General features: G+C 34.2%; 1 long non-coding RNA gene and 1 pseudogene across 1 annotated transcript in view; both read right to left on the minus strand.

Annotated features, from left to right (window-relative positions):
• The window catches only part of LOC131512693 (uncharacterized), a 176,656-nt gene that overhangs the window by 143,217 nt on the left and 7,946 nt on the right, over positions 1 to 25,493 (minus strand). The window lies entirely within an intron of this gene.
• Positions 15,828 to 17,532, minus strand: LOC131512691 (quinone oxidoreductase-like; annotated as a pseudogene).

Here is a 25,493-nt window from a genome sequence, read left to right on the forward strand (position 1 = left end):
ACTATTGGGACCTCATGAAGGTAAAAAGCTTCTGCACTGCAAAGGAAACAACAAAACTAAAAGAGAACTGATGGAATGGGAGAAGATATTTGCAACTGATATATCAGACAAAGGGCTAGTATCCAAAATCTATAAAGAGCTCACTAAACTCCACACCTGAGAAACAAATAATCCAGTGAAGAAATGGGCAGAAGACATGAATAGACACTTCTCTAAAGAAGATATCCAGATGGCCAACAGGCAGATGAAAAGATGCTCAATGTCACTCCTCATCAGGGAAATACAAATCAAAACCACACTCAGATATCACCTCATGCCAGTCAGAGTGGCTAAAATGAAGAAATCAGGAGACTATAGATGCTGGTGAGGATGTGGAGAAAGGGGAACCCTTTTGCACTGTTGGTGGGAATGCAAACTGGTGCAGCTGCTCTCAAAAACAGTGTGGAGGTTCCTCAAAAAATTAAAAATAGATCTACCCTATGACCCAGCAATAGCACTGCTAGGAATTGACCCAAGGGATACAGGAGTACTGATGCATAGGGGCATTTGTACCCCAATGTTTATAGCAGCACTCTCCACAATAGCCAAATTATGGAAAGAGCCTAAATGTCCACCAATTGATGAATGGATAAAGAAATTGTGGTTTATATACACAATGGAATACTACATGGCAATGAGAAAGAATGAAATATGGCCTTTTGTAGCAATGTGGATGGAACTGAAGAGTGTTATGCTAAGTGAAATAAGTCATACAGAGAGACAGATACCATATATTTTCACTCTTATGTGGATTCTGAGAAACTTAACAGAAGACCATGGGGGAGGAGAAGGGGAAAAAAAAAGTTACAGAGAGGGAAGGAGGCAAACCATAAGAGACTCTTAAAAACTGAGAATAAACTTAGGGTTGATGGGAGTGGGAGAGAGGGGAAAGTGAGTGATGGGCATTGAGGAGGGCACCTGTTGGGATGGGCATTGGGTGTTGCATGGTACCAATTTGACAATAAATTTCATAATTAAAATAAATAAAAATAAATAAACTTCATTTAACTGGGCAAAATAAACAAATTGAGGCAACAAATAAAGGCTCATGTCCTGCAAATGCTACTTAGGAGGAAATAAGCCAATGTGAAGAAATCCCTCTTCTCCCCATTTCTCACCTAAAACATTCTGGAAAATGAATCTGTGAGGAGCAGCTCATTCTTCCAATGATAAAAATTAGGTTAAAACTGCATACAAAAGTTGAATGTTGCCATCTTTATCCCAAAGTACATTCCTATAGGGTGATCCTACTCTTTTGAAAAATAGTTAGAAAAAAATCAAATAAACTGCAGGGAAGCAGCAGATCCAAAGCCCAGGAAGAGTGAAGACCAGCAAAGCAATCACCTGCCACATCCACTGTGAGCATAGGACCATATCTTGATAGTGTTAAACCTTAAAACCAACGCTGGAACATTAGGGATAATGGACAGTGGATACTATCACTCTCTTTTTGGTGACCCACACCTCTAAAACAGAGGCTCTTTCTAAAGCTTATTTGGTGAGGGGCGCCTGGGTGGCTCAGTCGGTTGAGTGTCCAACTTCGGCTCAGGTCATGATCTCATGGTCTGTGAGTTCGAGCCCCACGTCGGGCTCTGTGCTGACAGCTCAGAGCCTGGAGCCTGCTTTGGATTCTGCATCTCCCTCTCTCTCTGCCCCTCCCCTGCTCATGCTCTGTTTGTCTCTGTCAAAAATAAATAAACATTAAACAAAAAATTAAAAAAAAAAATAAAGCTTATTTGGTGAAAACTAACAGGACTTTATTTATTTATTTTTACAGAACTAGAACAAATAATACCAAAATTCATTATGGAACCACAAAAGACTCTGAATGGCCAAAGCAATCTTGAGAAGAAAACAAAGCTGGAAGTATCACAATCCTAGATTTCAAGGTATACTACACAAAGCCATAACAATCAAACCATATGATACTGGCACAAATATACACACAGAGGTCAATGGAACAGAATTGAGAGCCCAGCAATATACCCACTTATCTGGTCAATTAATCTATAACAAAGAGGCAAGAATATACAATGGGGAAGAGACACTCTTTTCAATAAATGGTGCTGGGGTAACTGGACAGCTACACGGAAAAGAATGAAATTGGACTTTTACACAACATACACAAAAATAAACTCAAAATGGATTAAAGACCAAGGCCTCTGGGTGGCTCAGTTGGTTAAGCATCTGATATCAGCTGATCTCACTGTTCTTGAGTTTGAGCCCCACATCGGGCACACTGCTGTCAGCACAGAGCCTGCTTTGGGTCCTCTGTCCCCATCTCTTCCCCTTCTCTGCTCATGCTCTCTCAAAAAATAAACATTAGAAGTATGGATTAAAGACCTATATATGAGACCTAAAACCATAAAACTGGTAAAAGAAAACATGGAAGTAATATCTTCGGCAACAGCCTTAGCAACACTTTTCTAGATATGTTTTCTCAGGCAAGGGAAACAATAGCAAAAATAAACTATTGGGATTACACCAAAACAAAAGGCTTCTGCACAGTGAAGGAAACCATCAACAAAAGAAAATGACAATCTGCTGAATGGGAGAAGATATTTGTAAAAGATATATCCAATAAGGGGTTAATATCCAAAAAATATGAATAACTTATGGAACTCAGTAACAAAACCCCAAATAATCTCATTAAAAAATGGGCAGAGGACCTAAATAGACATTTTCCCAAAGAAGACCTACAGATGGTTAGCAGACACATAAAAAGACACAGGCTCAACATCACTAATCATCAGGGAAATACAAATCAAAACCACAAGAATCACCTTACAATTGTCAGAATGGTTAGAATCAGAAAAAGGAAGGAAGGAAGGAAGGAAGGAAGGAAGGAAGGAAGGAAGGAAGGAAGGAAAGAAGAAGAGAAGGAAAGGAAAGGAAAGGAAAGGAAAGGAAAGGAAAGGAAAGGGAAGAAAGAAAGAAAGAAAGAAAGAAAGAAAGAAAGAAAGAAAGAAAGAAAGAAAGAAAGAAAAGTAAAAGGAAATGACATAACAAATGTTGGCAAAGATGTGGAGAAAAAAGAACCCTTATGGTACTATTGGTGGGAATGTAAGTTGGTACAACCACTATGAAAAACAGTATGGAGTTTCCTCAAAAAATTTAAAAAAAGAAAATAGAAATAATTCTACTACTGGGTATTTACTCAGAGAAAACAGAAACACTAATTTGAAAAGATATATGCATCCCTATGTTTATTATAGCATGATTTATAATAAGCAAGATATGAAAGCAAGCCAAGTATCCATTGATAGATAAATGGATAAGGAAGTTTTATATACATAATGGAATGTTATTCAGCCATAAAAAAGAATGAGATCTTGCCATCTGTGACAACATGGATGGATATGGATGGACTTGCAAGAGAAATAAGTCAAACACAGAAAGACAAATACCATATGATTTCACTTATATGAGGAATCTAAAAACAAACAAACAAACAAACAAATAAAAACACCCTTAAATACAAGAGTGAACTGATGGCTACCAGAGGGAAGGTTGGTGGGAGGTGAGGGGATGAAATAGATAAAGGGGATAAAGAGATATAAACTTCTAGTTATAAAATAAATAAGTTACAGAGATGAAAAGTACAGCATAGGGAATATAGTCAATAATATTGTAATAATGTTCTATGGTGACAAGTGATGACTACATTTACAATGGTGAGCATTGAATAACGTATAGAATTGTTAAAGCAATATGGTTTTTTTGTATTTGTTTCATTAATTTATATTTATGTTATACTTTATAATTCCCTTATATTTTTAAAATTTAAATCCAAGTTACTTAACATATGGTGTAATAATGATTTCAGGAATAGAATTTAGTGATTCATCACTTACATATAACACCCAGTGCTCATCCCAACAACTGTCCTCCTCAATGCCCATTTAGCCCATCCCCACACCCAACACCCCACCAGCAGCTCTCAGTTTGTTCCCTGCATTTAAGAGTCTCCTATGGTTTGTCTCCCTCTCTGTTTTTATCTTATTTTTGCTTCCCTCCCTCTATGTCCATCTGTTTTGTTTCTTAAATTCCACATATGAATGAAATCATATGGTATTTGTCTTTCCCCAACTGACTTATTTTGCTTAGCATAATATACTCTAGTTCCATCCACGTTGTTGCAAATGTTAAAGAAATATGTTTTTACACCTGAAACTAATAAAATATTGTATGTTAATTATACTTAACAACAACAACAAATAAGGCTTATAGTCAGTTCTTAATCTGATGTGGTTGGGAAGAGGAAGAAGAATCTGTTTCAACTTGCTCTCAATTCTTCTGAATTGAGGAGTTTTTTGCAACATGCAAGAACAAATACATTTTTTAAGTTTATTTATTTATTTTTAGAGGAAGAGAGAGAGCACATGTGTGTGCATGTGCAAGCAGGAGAGGGGCAGAAAGAGGGGTACAGAGAATCCCAAGCAGGCTTTGCACTATCAGCACAGAGCCGGATGTGGGGCTCGAACTCATTAACAGTGAGTTCATGACCTGAGCTGAAATAAAGAGTCAAACACCTAACTGAGACACTCGGGTGCCCCAAGAACAAATATTTTTAAAATCTTTGTATTTTTTCAGGAAAAACTTCTGAAAAAATAAATAAGAGTCCAATAGTCATTTCCAGTGATAGAAATACCTTATTGAAACTAACTTTTGATCAATAGTGACTTGTAAAATAATGCACTGCTTTGTAAAGAACATTTATGGGAAGGCAATTCTGAGGTTTCTTTGTGATTAGTTCTTGCTTTTTGTGCAAGGATTGGTTTTTTTGTTTTGTTTTTTTGTTTTTTGGGTTTTTTGTTTTTGTTTTTGTTTTTAGCATAAAGCCCTCTACCTTTCTCTGCTATTCTTGAGTACCACTGAGAATATTTTGATTAAAAAAAAAAAAAAAAAGAATACTTTGACTAGTTTTGGTGCCACCAGTCTGATAGTCATCTTTCTTTAGGTACAATTCACCGACATACACTGCTTGACAAGAAAAAAAAAATCTACAAGAATTTCCTGAGAAGACATTCATATGCAGCCTGTGTTAGATTTTCACTTTCATTTGGCATTTTCCAACTCAACGAATTATCACTCAGTGTAAACTTTAAAAAAGAAAGTCCTAAGTAACAACAATAACAAAAAAAAAGCAAGAAAGAAAGAAAAAGGGAAAGAAAGTTTTGTTACCTAACTTCAGAGATTTTCCTGTCATCTTTAAATAGAAGAAAATTATATTGGTTGGTGCTTTTACATATCTGCATATCATGTGTGTTTTCTCTCTCCTTCTCTCTCTTGCTCTCTCTCTCTCTGTTTCTCTCTACCTTCACCCCTCACACTCCCTCCTCTCTCTATGTATAAATCTAATGACTTGTTTCTGTAGAATACAGGGTCTTTACTGATCTATTCAAATTCAAGAATTTATTGCCCTTTCTGGATTGTTGCTATCTGTGGAGGTTTGTCATGTTTTAACTCTCCATCAAATATATCCATTACATAAGTTTCCTGTTCTCTTTCACGGGCTATATGTGGCAATTATGCCAAACATAAAAATGTTTATGACATGAATTGAAAATATGGCAATGAACATGTGCCACCAGGATATATTTATAAGAAAATACTGTATTTCAATCAATCATTCTAAGATGTCATTGATTATAAGACACATCATTATATGCACCACTAAGAAAGAAAACATATTTCCATTTAAATTTGACACATCATCAATTGTAAAATACATCCTCATTTCATAGATGAGAAATATAGAGAAGGAACATACCATAGAATTGATGAAATGTGGTAAGATTCTGTATGTTGATATGCTTTTTTCCCTTGTAGTACTTTTACTGTCTACTACTGAGCACCATTGTATTTTACTTACCTGCCTTCTTTCATTTTTCTTTTTTCAAATCGTATTTATGTACAGGCCATTTTGCTGATTTGGCCTTCATTTTAAGATGGAGTTTAAAGCCTGTGTTTGGGTTCCTTCCAATCTATGTCATGGAGTTTGGTGCCATTTATTCCTGGAGAGTTAATTTCATTTATTCTGCCTTCAGTTGGCCAATGACAGAGCTATCAGGGAAACCTGGCCCAAGGGCGCAATAACTAGGTACTACCCTGTTATTACATATTAAAAGGATTACTTCAAAATACATATCCATTTTGAAGGCATTTGGGCTGGTTATACAAACTTGTGAGGAACTTAGTCTTCATTGTCATCCTTCTTTCTGATGGCCAATTTTCTTACTTAGCATTCCAAAACATAAAGGTCAGAAAGGCCCTATTTTTCTGGGTTAAGTTTACAGTCCCTAGTAATAGCTATGTGTTCTTTCTCTCATATCCTCAAGGGTAGCATTTAACAATTAGCAAATCTAATAAACCTTCCAATTGGCTGAAGACAGGGAAGTGGGATTCTGCCCCCAGGGAAAAAAAATGATATGCATTTCACACTGACTTTTTGGAAAGCAATTAATACTTCATCCCATAATTAGGGATTCCAAGTGAATGTGGGTGAAGGCAGGTCAGTTTTAGGACAAATACTAAGGAAGAGAATTATGATAGATTACCAGGTAAGATATTTTGGGGCAAATGGATTTTTTATCTATTCACAGTGTATAGTTACAACTTCAAGCCATCAATGCAAGGACCACCTTGGTTTAGGAAAAGCATTTGCTTTATCTCAAGGAAAAGCTTATAATATAGTTTACAAATATAATATAGTTTATAGTCACACAATGGATTCTGGAAAAAAGTCACTCATTCATTTCATATTTTTTTTAACATCTGTTATCAGCCTGGCCTGGGCTAGGTTTAGAGACACAGCAATAAAATAGCTTTGGCCTTTGCCTTTAGGGAATTTATAATATTGAAGAAAATACAGATATTAAATAATTGTATGTGTAATAGATATTACAAAAGAGATGGGAAGGATGTCATGAAACCCAGCCTTGTGTTTGATAAGAGCCAAGGTGATGACAACTTACTTAAGGCTTCAAAGATGAGTGCATATTAATGTGGTGAAAGTGGGGAATGGGATGGGCTACCCAGGCTCAGGGAAGTCAGTCCACTTGAGGGCCCATAGGCCAAAGAGCTAATAGTACCTTACTAATGCCAAAAGAAACCAAATGTGAATGAAATATAAAGAAGGAAGCATGTAAGGGATGAGGTTGAAGATAACAGGTGGGAACCATCCGCACTGTGGGAAGCCCTGTTGGACTTCATTCTAAAAATATTAGAAAGCTGTTAAGGGTCTTAAGTAAGAATTATTTCATTTTATGATTTAAATTTTTTTAACATTGTAGCTGAGATTAAAGAATAGTTTAGAGAAGAAATCAATTGGATGTAGTAGATCACTTAAAAAAACATTGTAGTAAGTTCAGGTGGGACTGTGATGGTGGGAATCAGAACAGGGTGGCTGGCAGTAAAGCTGAGAAAAGTGGTTAGCCTAAGAGCAATCTGAAGGTAGACTCTTTTATAGGGGCAGTAAAGAAAAGGAAACCATCAAGGATGACTGCATGAGTCCCAATTTTCTCTCTTGAGTAACTGGGTATGTGGTGATAACATTTCTTTAAAAAAAAAAAAAAAAAAAAAAGGAAAACCAGAGAGAAAAAAAGGAAAAAAACAAAACAAAACAAAACAAAAAAAAAACAGTAGTGAGGAAGAAATTCCAGAGGAACTCTGACATTTAAGGATCAGGTAAGAAAGATATGACAAAGGAGATCAAAAAGGTACAGCTAAATCAATAGAAAATATAGAAAAAATATTAAATAAATGAAGGAAAGAATTTCCAGGGTGAAACAATGTCAAATGCTGCTGAAAAATCAAGTTAAATAAAAACTGCAATTGTTCTACTGGATTTATTGACGTAGAACTCACTGGCAACCGTGGTTAGATTAGTTTTGGCAGTGTAGTACAGGTAGAAACCACTAGGAATGACTGAGAAGGGAAGTAATAAAGTTATTATAAACTCATTTAAAAAGTTTGACATTGAAAGGGAAGATGTGAAACATGCATTTGGAAAGGAGCCAGATATGAGAGATATTATATGTTAGTCAAGGTTTTTTTGAAAGCAAGTAATAAAAACTCATCTTAAACTAGTCTAAATAAAAAGGGAGGAAATTCCTTACAAGAATAAAAAGAAATCTCAATGAATGCAAGGGCAAGCAGGGAACACAATTTGCCAGATTTCAATTCACTAACTTATTAGTTTCCAAATTTGTTTGACTATTTAGTTTTAGTTGACCAGATTTTATTGTGATTATATAAGTCTTTGTGAAAATATTTATTTTTGTCTCTGCCCTCTTTATTGCTAGAGTGGAAGACTGCGGTGTAGACAAAAAAGATTGAGGTCATAAGATAGTATAATCTCAAGAATGAATATATTTTTTCACAGATATATTCTTCTAATGAATATATTTTTATAAATATAATAATGGAAAATATATCACTTATGAATAAATCTTGACAGTGATATAATTTAAGAATACTTATGTTCCATATATTCTTCTTAGTACATCTTTCTTATACCTTCATTGCATGCATGATCTCATCTTAGAGGTCAGTAATTAGCAATCAGTGGCATACATGGTGAAGAAAGAAAGAGTGCAGGGTTGGGAGTATGAGGGATAGCCAACAGAAGATATATTTTACAAAAGGGGACTATTAAGAAATACTTTCTCTTGATTCAGGAGTTAAGGGCAGAAAGTAAGGAAAGCAGGTGGAATTCTAATCCCAATTAAAAAACCATTTCTGACCTAGGACAAGGTATCTGTTACTATAGTAGCATAAATATTTAATTTTCTCCATAATTGGTGTGGCCTAGAAAAAGGAGAACTATATCTATTTATCTTTTGCCTTACATAACTAAACTTCTCAAATGAATATATGATTTTTATAGCTAGTTTTACTGTACACTATGTGACAAAGTTTTTATTTTATCTTTATAATTTATGATGTAATTATTATTATATTATCCCCATTTGATTGGGACAGAAGGCTTAAGAAATTTGGCCAAAGTTGCAATGTTTTTTTTTTTGTTTTTTTTTTTTTTAGGATGAAATCAGTGTTTAAACCTGGACAATCTGTTTCCAGATCTAGTTTGTCCCCATGGGTATCCATTCCCTATCCCACCAGTCTACCAGTACTACACTCTTACTGGTCATAACTAATCATCTAACCATCGATTCTTAATGTCCCCTTCTTGACTTCTCTATAATTTTCAATGAGGTGTGTTTTGAAACTTTTTCTTCCCTTGATATCTGTAAATATTATTATTTTCTTTTACCTTAAGACTTCTGTCTCCTTTGTCTTCTTTTTTGGATTTTCTGCATCTGCCCTCTAAGGGTGCATTTGTCTCAAGTCTTCAAACATGATTCCAAATGTATATATAGTACTTTAGTTTCCATTAGGAATAAGTCCCTTAAAACACATTCTCTGAACAAAGATCTTGATACCCTAGTAGAACTACATGCTGTAACCTCTACTCCAGGCACAGCAAGCTTTACACCCTGTGCTTTGAACAGCTTTGCTAGACTGATCATACTATGTACACAATCTAACTAAATCATTTCCCCAGTCCTGTGTAATCCTGCATTACTTTTCTCCACCATTTTCAGTGTTACTTCCTGGTTCCAGCATGCCTCATGCTTTAACATGATGTTGCTGCCTAGTTTCCCTATATGATCTTACTACTGCAGCCTAGTTGGTCTACTTGGTAATTCCATAACACTCTTTGTACTGTCCAGGAGACAATAGAGCCAAGAGTGTGTTCAGGAGTCAAACTACCTTACCATTGTTTTGTAAGTTCTATATATTCTAGTTATAGTCTTTTTTAAGATAAATGTTTTGCAAATACTTTCTTCCAGCCTGGGTCTTGTCATTTCATTCTTTAAAGAGTGTCTTTCAAAGAATAAAAAAAAAATAATAATTTTATTGTTAAATTTATCAATATATTTATTTATGGGCCAAGCTTTTGTGTTTGAATAAAAGAAATCTTTGTCTAGGGGGTGCCTGGGTGGCTCAGTTGTTAAGCATCCAAATCTTGATATAGGGTCAGGTTGTGATTTTACTGTCATGAGATCTAGCCCTGTGTCAGGCTCCACACTGAGAAGACCCGGGTTGGGATTCTCTCTCTCCCTCTCTCTGCCCCTCCCCAGCTTGCATGCGTATGCTTTCTCTCTCTTTCTCTAAATAAATAAATAAATAATAAATAACCTCAAAAACATAGAAATCTGTGCCTAACCCAAGGTCAGAATGGTTTCTCCTATGTTTTCTTCTATAATTTTTACAGTTTTAGGTTTACAATTTAGTTTTATGATTCTCTTTTATGACTTTTGTATTTAATTAGCAGTATGGATTATATGGAATAAATGTAAAAATCCAATTGTTCATGTATCAAAGATTATCCTTTCTGCATCAAATTTCCTTTAAACCTTTGTCAAAAATCAAGTAATTGCTTGGTGTGGTCTATTACTGGACTTTCAATTCTGTCCCAACAGCTCATTTATCTGTCTTTTCCCCAAGACCACATTGTCTTTATACTATGGTTTTATAATAAGTATTGTAAATCAGGTAATATTTATTTTTCTTTTAAACACTTGTTTTGGTTATTCCAAGTCCTTTGAATTTCCATGTGAATTTTTTAGAATTGACTTAGCAATTTCTAAAAAAAAAAAGGTATACTAGGATTTTAATTGGGATTGCATTGATTCTATAGATTAGTAAAGGGAGAACTGTCATCTTAACAACATTGATTATTCCTATCATTGAACCTAATATGTCTCTACATTTATTTAAGTGTTCTTTAATTTGCTGAAGCAATATTTTATAGCTTTCAGTGTACAGAACTTGAACATTTTTTACCAGATTTATTCCAAAGTACTTCATATTTTTTAATGTGCTTTCAGTTGCAATCTTTTAAATATTTCAGTTACCTCTTGTGGTGCCTGGGTAGCTCAGTTGGTTCAGTGTCTGACTTGATTTTGGCTCAGGTCATGATCCAAGGGTCACGGAATCAAGCCCCAAGTCAGACTCCACCCTGAGTGTAGAGCCTGCTTAACACTCCCTTTCTCTCTCTACCTCTGCCCTCCTTTCTGCCTTGTGTGCTCTCTCTCTCTCAAATAAATAAATAACAATAAAAATTAAAAATTAAAATTTCAACTACCTCTCATTAATTGCTAGTGTACAGAAACAATTGGTTTTTGTATTTTGAGCTCATATTCTGTAATTAATTAAACTCACTTGTTAATTCTAGTAGATATTTTACAGGTTTCCATATAGACAATCACAGAATTTGTAATTAAGGGCATTTTCTCTTTCTATCCAACTTAGACAACTTATTTATTTTCCAAAATGCACTGTCCAGAACTTTCAAAACAATATTGAATTGAAGGGATGAGAATGGGCATCCTTGTGTTGTCCCTGGATTTAGTCTTTCACCATTAAGTATGTTAGCAGAAAAACTTTTGTAGATGACCTTTGTCAGGTTGAGGAAGGCCCCTTCTCTTCACAGTTTGCTCGGAATTCTTATCATAAATGGATGTTGGATTTTGTCACATTGTTTTCCTGTGCTTATAGAAATGATCACATGATTTTTCATTTTATTGTTTTCATGTGGTGAATTATATTAATTCATAAATGTTAAACCAACCTTGCATTCCTTAGATAAATCTTACTTGTTTGTTCATGATACACTATCCCTTTTATATATGGTTGAAATTTATTTACTAGTTTCCTAAAAATATTTTTTTCATTTAGGTTTATGAAGGATATTCATGTTTAGTTTTCTTTTTTGTGATGTCTTTGTCTGGTTTTGGTTTAATGGTCATGATGGCCTTATAGAATGAATTTGGAAGTATTTCCCATTCTTTAATTTTCTGGAAGAGTTTGTGTTGAATTGGTATAATTTCTTCTTTAAAGGTTTGATAGAATTAATCAGTGACACCATCTGGGCTTTCTTCATGGGAAGTTTACTTAGTAAAATTGAATGTCATATATATATGTGTATATATATATACGTATATATATGTGTGTGTATATATATATATACACACATATATGTATGTGTATATATATACACATACATATTTGTGTGTTTATGCATGCATATATACATATATATTTATAGATTATCTATTTCTTCTTCAATAAGCTTTAGTAGTTTTTGTCTTTAAAAAACTTTTTCTATTTTGTTCCAGTTGTTGAATTTATAGGCTACAGTTTCTCATAATAATATTTTAATGTCTTTTTAATATCTGCAGAATCCATAGTGATGTCCTTGCTTCCATTCTTCATATTGGTATATTGGTAACATACTTCTATTCTCCCTTCCTTCCTTTAATTAATCTGGTTATAGGATTACCAATTGTATCAACCTTTTCAATGAATTAGGTTTGTTTATTTTTGGTTTTCTCTATGGATTTTGTTTTCTATTTCATTGATTTCTATTTTGGTCTTTTAATTTCTTCTACTCACTTTGGTTTAGTTAGCTTTCTTTTTCTAATTTTTAAAATAGAAGCTGAGGTCATTGATTTGAGACTTTTCCTCTCCAACAGGTGTTTAGAGCTACATGCATTTTCTCCTAAGTACTGCTTTACTCCTAAGTACTCCCAGAAACCCTGTGTTTTTATTGTAATTTATTATAAAATATTTTACAATTCTACTATTTCATCTTTAACCCATGTGTTATTTAGAAGTGTGTTATTTATTATCAAATATTCAGGGATTTTCCAGATATGTTTCTCTTGTTTTCTCATTTAATTCCATTGTGGTCAGAGAACAAACTCTTTATAATTTTAATCTTTTAAAGTTATTGAGACTTGTTCTTATTATCCATGATAGTCTATTTTGGAAAATTTTCCATGTGCACTGGAAGAGTGTGCATTTAACCAATGTCTATTGGGTCAGTGTGTTGATAATATTCTTCAAAAATTTCATATTGTTACTGATTTTGTTTATTTATTCTATCATATTTTGAGAGAAAGGTATTGAAATATCTACCTGTAATACTGTACTTGTCTATTTCTTCTTTCAGTTCTATCAGTTTTGCTTTATGTATTTCAAAAATCTGGTATTAGATGCACAAAGATTTAGAATTATTATGTCTTTTTGATAAGTAGACCCTTTGATCACTATGAAGTGATCTTCTTTATTCCTGTAATATTATTTGCCTTGAAATGTACTTTGTTTGATATTAATATGGCTGCTTCAGCTTCATTTTGAATAGTTTTAGCATAGCATCTCTTTTGTATATTTATATTTACAATGAATTTATTATAGGCAGCATTGATCTGGGTCTTCTAATCTGACAATCTCTTTTTAATTGGAATGTCTGGACCTATTATATTTAGTATGATTATTCGTATATTTAGATTTAAGTCTATCATCTCCTTTTTTTTTTTTTTTGTCCTTTCTGCTCTTTGTTCTACTTCCTGCCTTTTCTGTCTTCTTGTGGACTCAGTATGTTTTAGTGATTCCATTTCATTTCCTTTGTTGGATTATTAGTTATACTTCTTTATTTTCTTATTTTATTGATTGTACTGAGGTTTATACTGATGTATACTGAGTATACATCTTTAACTTAACATATTCGACTTTAAGTGATTTTATATCACTATATGTACATGTAAGTTGACAATAGTTTACTTCCATTTCTACTTCCTGGTCTTTTAGTATTTTTTCATTTATTTTACTTATACATGTTATAAAACACAATGAATTTATTTAAGTCGTGAATTATCTTTTGAAGAAATTTAAATTATAGGAAATTTTTTTTTTTTACCCACATAGTTACCTTTTTTGGTAATCTTAATTCCTTTAGATGTATACTTTCAGGGGTATCATTTTTCATCTGCATGAGAAAGTTCTTTTCAGTTTATTGTAGTGTAAGTCTCCTCAAAATTATTTTCCAGCTTTTATATGTTTGAACTACCCTTGTTTTTTCATTTATTTTTGAAAAATATATTCACTGAGTATTAAACTCTAGGTTTTCTGTCTTCTCTTTTACATTTTTAAAGATATTCCTCCACTGTTTGCATTTTTCCAGTGAGAATTCTGCTTTCTTCCTAACTTTTATTTGTATATATATCTCTTTTCCTTTGGCTGCTCTTAAGAGTTTTCCTTTTATAACTGGTTTTAAGCAATTGTATTATGAAGTGTGTTGATGTGATTTTCTTTACTTTTTGTGCTTAAAGCTCATTTAGCTTCTTGGAATACGGGTGTTTAATTTTCATGACATTTGAAAAACATTGGCCAGTGTTTCTTTAGATTGTTTTGTTTGCCCCTTCTTTTTTCACTACTTCAGGGATCCAGTTACATATTTAAAAGGTTGCTTGAAGTTCTTCCAGAGCTCACTTGAGCTTTGCACTTGTTCTAAAATTATATTTTCTGTTTTAAATTTCGGACAGTGTCTATTGCTTTTTCTTCAGTACCCTTAATTTTCATTTAGACATTGTAGTTTTCATGTCTACAAGTCTGATGTGGGTCTTTTTCCTATCTTCAATATTTCTACTTAACTTTTTAGACACATGTATTCAAGGCATAATTACTGTGTTTATTCTCTGGGTCTGCTAATTCTAGCACTTATGTCAGTTTTAAATCAGGTTTGATTGATTGATTATTCTCAGTATGGATCATATCTTTCTGCTTCATTGCATGTCTTCAAATCTTTGGTTGGGTGACAGACCTTGTGGATTTTACTTTCTGAGTCTTCTTATGCCTATAAATATTCTTTATGTTTTTTTAAAGCAGTTTTATGTATTTGTTTATTTTAATTTGAGAGTGTGTGTGTGTATACAAGTAGGGGAGAGGGGCAGAGGGAGAGAGAGAATATTAAGCAGGCTCCACACTCAGCATGGAGCCTGATGTGGGGCTCAATCCCATGACCCTGGGATCATGACCTTAGATAAAATCAAGAGCCAGATGCTCAACTGACTGAGCTACCCAAGCACCCGTTCTTATAAATATTTCTTAAGCTTCATTCTTTTTTTTTTTTTTTTGCACATAACATTAATGACATTTATTTAGTTTAGATAAAGACTTCCAACACAGAACACTGTTAGGCATTAATCATTAGGAACAACGTAAAAGAGATGTGATGTAAGGCAAGTATTATATAAGGATGAAATAGATAAACACAGTTTTTATTTTTCTACAGAATTTACTGCAAGTTACCATGCTATGAAAACAAAACCCACCCACTCTTAATATGTCAAATTTGTTTAGTAATTTAAAGAAAAATATATGACTCCCATCACACAGATAATTCTAAATCTACTTTGAAAATCAAATCATCAAGAAGTATCTGTCTGGAGAGACTATGGACCTACTATCACATTATAACAAAGATAAGGCTGTTATCTTCACAGAATATATGGATAATTAGTAATCAACAATTAACATAGTGAATGTTCTAATATTTGGGTAAATATTGGAAAACTATTTTTTAAAAAAACAAATTTGTGTGGACATTGTTTACTTTGCCAATGAGATTAGTTTGGAAAAGGGGTCTTGTTTAGTCTAGAAAATCTTGAGTCCAATATAGTTCTGGGCTAAACATATACTGAAGATCCTTTACAAGGACAAGTAGGCTTGGAAATCATGCAGTCTTATTTTGAATTAGCTTGCTTTAGTCCAAGGTATGGAATTAATTATCAAGTACCAGGAATTTCTGTAATACCCAATGCCAAATGGCTATAACATTCTACTTCCCATTATGATGATTCCTTGATTAGAGGTTGGTGTGAGGCATAAAGCATATTGTGAACTATAAAATAAATTGTACTCCAATGCTCGGATCTCTAAAGATAAATCTTGTTTTTCAATATAAGAAACTCACTAAATCAAATGAATGCTAATTAGAGCAAAAGTAGTATAAGTAAAACTGGGGCAGGAAACTTCTAATTACACAAGAAATACATGACTTAATCATTCTAAGAGAAGAATCATTTTTCCAGTAGCTCCACTGCTATGGATGATATTTTCATGAGCCTGGGCCACCTTCTCCAATGAATACTGACTGAGAGCCTATTACAGGTTTCAACCAACCAATTTCCATTCCAGCTTGAAGGGCTGCTGCATATTGCCTAAATTCCTCCTTAGTTGATGAGTAGAGAGCAACCCCAATTATACCAGATTCCTTTGTCATGGTGTCCCATGGGTTTATTTCAATAGGACCTCTGCTGCCAACAGCTATTACTCGCCCTCCATGTGACAGAAGATTCAAATCATTATTAAGATTTACATTGGCTAACATTTCAATGATCACATCAATTCCTTTTTCACCGACAGATTTCTTAATTTTATTAATATAATTACGTTCTCTGTGGTTAAACACTTCATGGGCTCCATTTTGCAAAATGATGTTTTGTCCTTCCTCAGTACCAGCTGTGCCCAGAACCTTTAAACCACAAACTCTAGCAATCTGGCATACTGCCAGTCCAACTCCTCCACTAGCCCCATGAACCAGAACACTTTCTCCAGCTTTCACATGAGCACTGTGGAGCAGAGCTCAATAAGCAGTAAAATATGGGATACCGATGGCAGCTCCTTGTTTAAAGTCCAGTTTTTCTGGCAGTGGGTAAACAGTGAGATCTCCTGCAAGAGCATACTCGGCATAGCCCCCAGAGATGATGCTGGTAGTGAAAACTCCATCACCTTTCTTGAAAGTAGATGTATGATCTCATACAGCTTCTATTACCCCAGCCACACCTGAACCAGGAGTATAGGTTGTAAGAGTGGTTTTATCCTGTGAGTACCAGAACAAATATATGTTTCCACTGGGTTTACACCACGTGCATGGACCTTGATTAGAACCTGATAGTCTTTTGGAGTTGATACTGCCACATCCGACTGGAATTTCAGCCCTTCCAGTCCACCAAATTCAAAAACTCTAATTGCTCTCATCAATTTCAGTCCAGTTGCCATGGTGACCTGGTTCCAGAGAGGGGAAGCAAATTCTGCAAGGGCTCACTCAGATTCTACCTTAAGCTTCATTCTTGTATGCAGTAAGGTTACTTGGAAATAGATCCTTTATGGTCTTGCTTTTATGACTTGTTAGGTGGCTCCAAAAAAGTACCCAGTATAGGGCTAACTATCCCCCACTACTAAGACAAGACTCTTCTGAGTACCCTACCCAATGCTACATGAATTATGAGTTTTTCTGGTATGGCTGTATGGAACAGGTACTTTTCCTGGCCTGCGTCAATGTTGTGCACTATTTGCTTTAATCCTTTTGGATGCTTTTTACTACCTCTGGCAGTCTCCTCAGATACAATCACTGATCACTTCTCTGTGGAATATTCAGCAGGATCATTCTGCATGAGTCTGGGTTATTTTTCTGTGCAGGTCCCTCCTTTATGGTGTTGCCCTGTAAACTCTAGGCTGCTTTTTCTCTCTGGACTTCCACTTCCTCAGGCTAGGTTCTTCCTGTGTTCTTCTTCTCTGAACCATAACTTGGAAATCTCTCATGGCAGAAAGCCCCTACATTTGTAGGGGTCACCTCAGATGTTTTCTATTTCTCAGGGATTACTCTCTTCGGTTGCTTGATGCCCAGCACCTTGATTTTGATGTTGTTGTTGTTGTTTTACACAGGAGGGTAAATCTAGTACTTATTACTACATCTCATTTGAAGCTGAAGTCCCAGCTGAACTTAATAATAGAGATGGGCCATGGGAATATTAAGAAATCTATATATAGTGCTGCAGAAATTCCAGTTTATGGTAAAATATTGAATCAAAGTTTCTTTATACACATACATATGTATATCTTTTTAATTTAAACTACTTTACTCTAGGGGAGTATCAATTTTAATGAGCACCAAATTCAATTCTAAATACTGTTCACTTAAAAAGTAAGAAAAAAAAAGTTAAAAAGAAAGAAAGAAAAAAAGACCTGGATACTGCAAAAGTATCTGTTATTTAATAGGCAGTGATAACTTCATAGAAATGTGTACCTCAAATTTGGCCTCTACAATCTTTTTATTTTTTCTTAGTGTTTATTTATTTTTGAAAGAGGGAAAGAATGTGAGTGGAGGAGGGGCAGAGAGAGAGGGAGCCACAGAATCCAAACCAGGCTCCAGGCTCTGAGCTGTCAGCACAGAGCCTGACACAGGGCTCAAACTCACAGACTGCAAGATTATGACCTGAGCTGAAGTCAGATGCTTAACCTACTGAGCCACCCAGGCCCCCTTCAATCCTTTTACATTAGAACTATTCTTAGATCTTAAAGATTTTTCTAACCTCATCCCACTAATGAAGAGTTTCAACTTTTATCTGTCAAACAGGTTTTAGATCAAAAGTATAAGTAGTAGAATATCGAGTCAGGTGAAATGATAAACTCTCTCATGAAATAATTTAATATGATTGGCCTAGAAATTGTTACTTTTCCACATGAAAGTTAATTTAGGAGGTGTCCATGAAGGGAAGTAATGCAAAGATATCTACAAGATTAATTATCTCTGAAAAAGTTCTCAAAAGATGTTTTGATATAGGTAAATTCACATGTAGATTATTCATTTTATGTAAAGACAGATGTTTGTTTAAAAAAATCCCTAGTATTGGGGCGCCTGGGTGGCGCAGTCGGTTAAGCGTCCGACTTCAGCCAGGTCACGATCTCACGGTCCGTGAGTTCGAGCCCCGCGTCAGGCTCTGGGCTGATGGCTCGGAGCCTGGAGCCTGTTTCTGATTCTGTGTCTCCCTCTCTCTCTGTCCCTCCCCCATTCATGCTCTGTCTCTCTCTGTCCCAAAAATAAATAAACGTTGAAAAAAAAAAAAATTTAAAAAAAAAAAAAAAAAAATCCCTAGTATTAAATCTAATATCAAGTAACTAACTTTTGTTTCACTGTAATATCTTGGAACACTGTGAGTCTTTTCAAGTTTAAAAGGGATTACTACAACTGCTAATAAAAAAGAAAATCTTGGGGCGCCTGGGTGGCTCAGTCGGTTAAGTGTCCGACTTCGGCTCAGGTCATGATCTCTCAGCCTGTGAGTTCGATCCCCTCATTGGGCTCTGTGCTGACAGCTCAGAGCCTGGAGCCTGTTTCAGATTCTGTGTCTCCCTCTCTCTAACCCTCCCCCGTTCATGCTCTGTCTCTCTCTGTCTCAAAAATAAATAAACGTTAAAAAAAAAAATTAAAAAAAAAAGAAAATCTTGAAAATAGGATACATTTAACATTAGAAGAAAATAGATGGAAGCAAATAGTGGAAGAATTAAATTAGAAAGCAACTTCAAGGTATTCAATGCTTAAGTGACTCAATGTTACGAAAATTTTGTGTTAGAAAGAGGGGTTCTATTAAAATTGCCCTAAGAATCATACAGTGTAAGGAAAATGACTTCAAAATGAGAAAAATAAATTCTGAAAATCTAGGTCATTTATCTGAGATTTCTTATATTTCCTGAAGTTTTGTGCTTTAAACTTTTTGATACGTCACCTAGAGACAGTCACTTTTTTTCACTGAAGATCAAGTTATCAGCAAAGTACAAAATGGTAATTAAAAATTTCTAGTTCAGTACCAGGCACACATTGTTCTTTTAATGAATCAGATTATCTCAACTTTGTAAGGATTAATTAGGTACTTGTAGCAGTTCCTTTAAATTTCTCAGAACACTATGCCACTAGATAACTAAGCAGCAGTCTTGTAAACTCAGAGTTAATAGAGGCTCCAAAAATCCATTACACTTAATTCACTAGAGTCAGAATTTTTACTATGATGTTATTAAAACATTATTATATATTTTTATGTAATGTTAACTAAGGTTGTGTAAGCACTAAATATCATTGAATGAAAGGGGGAAAATTAATATTGCAGTATTTTTCTTTTAGAAAAAATAAAATTACAGAAAAATAAATAGGACAATAGTTTTTGAAACCTGTATGTATTTTCTCTCCAAAATTAACAAATGTTAAGATTTTAGAAATGTAGATATTATAGATTAAAGGGGAATTATTTTGGAATAATTTCTGATTTATGGAAAAATTGTAAAGACAGTATAAAGAGTTATCATATACCTTCATGAAAGTTTCTCAGTGCTAACATCTTATACAAACACATGTATTAAAATCAAGAAATTAACACTGGTACAATGCTATTAACTAACTTGTAGATTTTGTTAATATTTCACATTCTTAAATTCCATGATCCATTCCAGGGGATATCAGTTTAACTGTATGTATGTACATATATATGTGTGTATGAACTTCTAATTAATGTCAAACACAAATTTTTATATGTCAGAATTATATATCTTTTTCATTAATCTTTATTTATTTTTAAGTTGAATTAAATTGACATACAATATCACATTAGTTTTAGGTGTAAAAGATAGTGATGATATTTTTATACATTATGAAATGATTATCATTATAGGTCTAGTTACTATCTGTTGCCACACCACATAAAGTTATTGCAAATTATTGACTATATTCTCTCTGCTGTACATTATATCCCTGTGACTTATTTATTTTATAACTAAGTTATTTTATAATTAGAAGTTTGTCCTTCTTAATCCCTTCACCTATTTTGTTCATGCCTCCACCGATCTCCCCTTTGGCAATCACTAGTTTATTTTCTGTATCTATGAATCTGTTTCTGTTTTGTTTTGCTGGTATGTTTGTTTTGTTTTCTAGATTACACATATAAGCAAAATTATATGTTATTTGTCTTTCTCTAGGTTATTTCACTTAGCACAATAGCCTCTAAATCCAACCAAATTTTCATAAATGGCAAGATTTCATTCATTTTTATGGCTGAGTAATATTCAATTGTATATATATATATATTATATATTATATTATATATATAATATTATATATATATATATAATATTATATATATATATATATATATACCACAATGTCTTTAGCCATTCACCTATCGATGGGCACACATTACTTCCATATCTTGGCTATTGTCAACAATGCTGCAGTGAACATAGGTGTATACATATCTTTTCACACTAGTGTTTTCTTTTTCTTTTCTTTTTTTCAGATAAATACCCAGAAATGGAATTGCTGGATTGCTATAAATTTTTGAGGAATCTCCATACTGTTTTCCATATTGGCTGTACCAATTTACATTCTCACAATAGTGCACAAGGGTTCCCTTTTATCCACATCCTCACCAATACCTATTATTTCTTATCTTTTTGATAACGGCCATTGTGACATGTGTGAGGTAGTATCTCATTTTGGTTTTGATTTGGGTTTCTCTGATGACTATCGATATGGAACATCTTTTCACATTCCTGTTGGCCATCTGTGTGTCTTTTTTGGAAAAATGTCTATTCAGGTCCTCTATTTGTTAATCAGGCTCATTATTGTTGTTGTTGCTGCTGCTGCTGTTTCTGTTATTGAGTTGTATGAATTCTTTTTATATTTTCAGTAACAACTCCTTATTAGATACATCATTTGCAAGTATCTTCTCCCATTCATTAGGTTGTCTTTTTTGTTTTGTTGATGGTTTCTGTCAATGTGTAAAGCTTTTCAGTTTGATGTAGTCCCATTTATTTGTGTTTTCTTTTTTTTTTCCTCTTGCCTGAGGAGGCATATCCAAAACAATGTTGACAGGACAAATGCCAAAGAATCTATTGCCTATGTTTCATCCTAGGATTTTTATAGTTTCAGGTCTTACATTAAGGTCTTTCACTAATCTATTATGAGTTTATTTTTGTACATGGTGTAAGAAAGTGGTCTAGTTTCAATCTTTGGCATGTAGCTGTCTAATTTTCCCAATATACTTTATTGAAGAGACTGTATTTTACCCTTTGTATGTTCTTGTCTCCTTTTTCATAGATTGGTTGATCATATAGCATGGGTTTATTTCTGGGCTCTTTATTCTGTTCCATTGATCTACGTATCTGTTTTTGAGCAAGTACAATACTGTTTTTATTAATATAGCTTTGTAGTATAGTTTGAATCAAGAGAGCTGGGATACCACTTAACTTTCAGTCATCATGTATCCTTAGCCTTCTTCAGCTGGTGACAGTATCACAGTCTTTCCTTCCTCTTCACATCCTTCATATTTTTTTAATGTTTATTTATTTTTGAGAGAGACAGACAGAGAGCAAGAAGGGGAGGGGCAGAGACAGAGAGGGAGACACAGAATCTGAAGCAGGCTCCAGGTTCCTAGCTGTCGGCACAGAGACCAACATGAGGCTTGAACTCACAAACTGTGAGATCATGACCTGAGTTGAAGTCTGGCATTTAACCAACTGAGCCACCCAGGTGCCCTACATCCTTCATAATGTTTAAGAATATGATCAGGTGCTTTGTAGACCATTGTTGATTCAGTTTTATCTGATATTTACTTATCAGAAGTTCTAAAAATTTTTTGGAAGAATATCAGAAGTGAAATGTGCTTCTTATCAAACCCTATCAAGGGTTGTATCACAACATGTCTTATCACCAGTGGTGTCAATTTTTTTCACTTAAGGTGGAATCTGACAGGTTTCTCCACTGTAAAGTTCCTGTTTTTCTCTTTTCATAGCCTATTATTTTGAAGCAAGTAATAAAGTCTAGCACACATTCCAGTGAAAGAAAATTAAGCTCTACCTCTTGGAGACAGAATAAATTATTTAGAATTTTTCTGAAGGAAGCACTTTCCTTTCTCCCTCATTATTTTGTCAATAAATTATATATATTAGGATGTACGTGTGAATATTTACTTTGGTCTTTGAGTTATAAATACTATTACAGGCATAGCTCAGAGATATTGCAGGTTTAGTTCCTGCAATAAAGCAATATCACAATAAAGTGAGTCCACTGAATTTTTTGGTTTCCCAATGCATATGAAAGTTATGTTTACACTATGCTGTAGTCTATTAGGTGTGCAATAGAATTATAGCTAAAAAAAAGTCTGTGACAATTCAAAAATACTTTATTGCTAAAAAGTGTTAACCATCATGTGAATTTTCAGTAAGTTGTAGTCTTTTTACTGTTGGTGGGTCTTGCTTTGATATTGATGGTTACTGACTGATCAGGGTGGTGGTTACTTAAGGTTGGGGTGGCTGTGGCAGTTTCCTAATATAAGACAAATTTTGCAGCATTGACTCTTTTTTTCATGAACAATTTCTCTGTGGCATTGATGTTGTTTGATAGCATTTTCCCCACAATAGAATTTATTGTAAAATTGGAGTCAACCCTCAAACCCTGTTATTGCTATATCAACTAAGATTATTTAATATTCTAAATCCTTTGTTGTCATTTCAATAATCTTCAAATTATCTCACCAGGAGTAGATTACATTTGAAGAAACCACTTTCTTTGTTCATTTATGAGAAGCAATTCCTCTTCTGTTCAAGTTTTATCATAAGATTGCAGCAACTCAATCACATTTTCAGGCTCCACTTCTAATTCTAATTCTCTTGTCATTTCCACTACATCTGTGATTACCTCTTTTCACTGAAGACTTGAACCTTCAAAGTCATCCATGAAGATTGGCATCAATTTCTTTTAATGCTGACATTTTGACCTTTTCCATTGAGTCACAAATGCTCTTAATGGCATTTAGAATGGTGAATCCTTTCCCTAAAGTTTCCAATTGATTTTTCCCAGATCCATCAGAAGAATCATTATCTATGTCAGTGATAGCCTTATAAAAATGCACCTCTTAAATAGTAAGATTTGAAAGTCAAAATTACTCCTTGATCCATGGGTTGGAAGCATGAATAGATCTTATATTGGCAGGCATGAAATCAACATTAATCTCCTTGTACATCTCCATCAGAGCTCTTAGATGACCAGATGCATTGTTGATAAGGAGTAATATTTTGGGAGGAATAGTTTTCTTTTCTTTTTTTTTTTTTTTTTTTTCTGAGCAATAGGTCTCAATAGTAGGCTTAAAATATTTAGTAAATCATGTCATAAAGAGATGTGCTGTCATCCAAGCTTTGTTTTTCCTTTTATACATCATAATCACAATAGACTTAGCATAATTCTTAAGAACCCTATGATTTTCACAATGATAAATGAGCATTGGCTTCAACTTCAAGTCACCAGCTGCATTTAGCTCCCTAACAAGGAAGTCAGCCTCTCCTTTGAAGATATGAAGCCAGGCATTGACTTCTCTCTAGCTATGAAAGACCTAGATGGCATCTTTTTCCACCAGAAGCATCTTTTTCAATACATTGAAAATCTATTGTTTACTGTAGCCACCTTCATTAATTATTGTACCTGGATCTTCTGGATGATTTGCTGCAGTTTCTATGTTAGCACTTGCTGCTTCACCTTGTACTTTGATGTTAAGGAAACAGGTCCTTTTCTTAAACTTCAGGAACCTGCCTCTGGTAGCTTCAAACTTTCCTTCTGCAGCTTTCCTCTGCAGCTCTTATAATGTTAAAGAAAGTTAGGACCTTGCTCTAGATTAGGATTTGGCTTATGGGAACACTGTGACTGGTTTGATCTATCCAGACCACTAAAACAGTCACCATATAAGCAATAGGCTATTTGTTTCACTTTCTTATCATTTGTGTGTTCACTGGGGTATCACTTTACATTTCCTCCAAGAATCTTTTCTTTGCATTCACAAATTGGCTATTTGGCACAAGATACCTAACTTTTGGCTTAGCTCAGCTTTTGACACGCCTTCCCTACTATGCTTAACCATTTCAAGCTTTTGATTTAAAGTGACAGACATGTGACTCTTCCTTTCAATTGAACACTTAGAGGCCATTTGTAGAACTATTAATTGGCCTAATTTCAATATTGTTGTGTCTCAAGAAATAAAGAGGCCTGAAGAGAGACAGACAGATAAGGAATGGCCAGTCAATGGAGAAAACAGAACACACACATTTATCTGTTAAGTTCACCATTTTATATGGGTGTGGTTCATGGCACCCCAAAACAATTATAATAGTAACATCAAAGACCATTGATCAAAGATCACCATAACAAATATATTAATCATAAAAAAAGTTTGAAATATTGTGAGAATTACCAAAATGTGACACAGAGCCACAAAGTGAGCAAATGCTGTTAGAAAAATGTTGCCAATAAACTAGCTTGATGCAGGATTGCCACAGACTTTCAGTCTGCAAAGAATGCAGTATCTGTGAAGTGTAATAAAGTGAGGTACAATAAAATGAGGTATGCTTATGCTACTAACAGTCCAATACTAATTACTTATTTTGCTGCTCAATGGATCCTGCTTTGACTATTTGAGAATCTTTCTGATTGGTTTGTGTCCTTTTATTGTTTAAAATTATTTTTTAAATGTATATATTTTTGAGAGAGAGAAAGGGAAAGAGCACAAGCAGGAGTGGGGCAGAGGGAGAGGGAGGAAAAGAATCTTAAGCGGCTCCATGCTCAGTGCAGAGCTTGATGCAGGGTTCAATTTCGTGAACCATGAGATCATGACTGTGAGATCTTGACCCAAGCCAAAATCAAGAATTTTGGCTTAATTGCTGATTAGATGCTTAATTGACTGAGCTTAATTAAGATCAATTAAGATGCTTAATTGACTGAGCCATCC

The sequence above is a fragment of the Neofelis nebulosa genome, chromosome 5 (assembly GCF_028018385.1).
Source record: "Neofelis nebulosa isolate mNeoNeb1 chromosome 5, mNeoNeb1.pri, whole genome shotgun sequence".
NCBI classification, from domain to species: Eukaryota; Metazoa; Chordata; class Mammalia; order Carnivora; family Felidae; genus Neofelis; species Neofelis nebulosa.